Below are 505 nucleotides of genomic sequence, written 5' to 3' on the forward strand. Positions count from 1 at the left end.
TTCTGCTCACTAAAGGTTCTTCTGTATAAAGACCCCTTTTAGCCAGCCAATTGGATGGTCTATTTCCTTCTCTGTGAATATGGGAGAACTTGATAGAGCAAAATTTAAGCAATTGCTGAATACCAGAGATCCAGCTGATTAAGTTCCATGGGGTATCTGAAGACCCATAGATAATGTTTATAAGTTGCAAGGAGTCAGATTCAACCCATAACTGATCTAACAGGCAAGATTTGGCTAAGGTGATGGCCCAAAAAACAGCTTGACATTCTGCTTCAAGTGAGTCAAAAACATTAACAGGAGATTGAAAATATAAGATACATTTCCCCTCATGGTTCCTGAAAACCCCACCAATGCCAGCAGACTGAGATTTGTGGCTGCCATCTATGTTAATTTTGGTCCAGCCAAACTTTGGGAGGGTCCAGCAAATTGTCACAACATATATATATATATGGCTTGGGAAAAGAACCAATCTCCAACACAGCCTTAAACTTTTTAAATTTGATCA

This window comes from Phalaenopsis equestris, unplaced genomic scaffold (genome assembly GCF_001263595.1).
Source record: "Phalaenopsis equestris unplaced genomic scaffold, ASM126359v1 Scaffold221322, whole genome shotgun sequence".
Classification (NCBI taxonomy): Eukaryota; Viridiplantae; Streptophyta; class Magnoliopsida; order Asparagales; family Orchidaceae; genus Phalaenopsis; species Phalaenopsis equestris.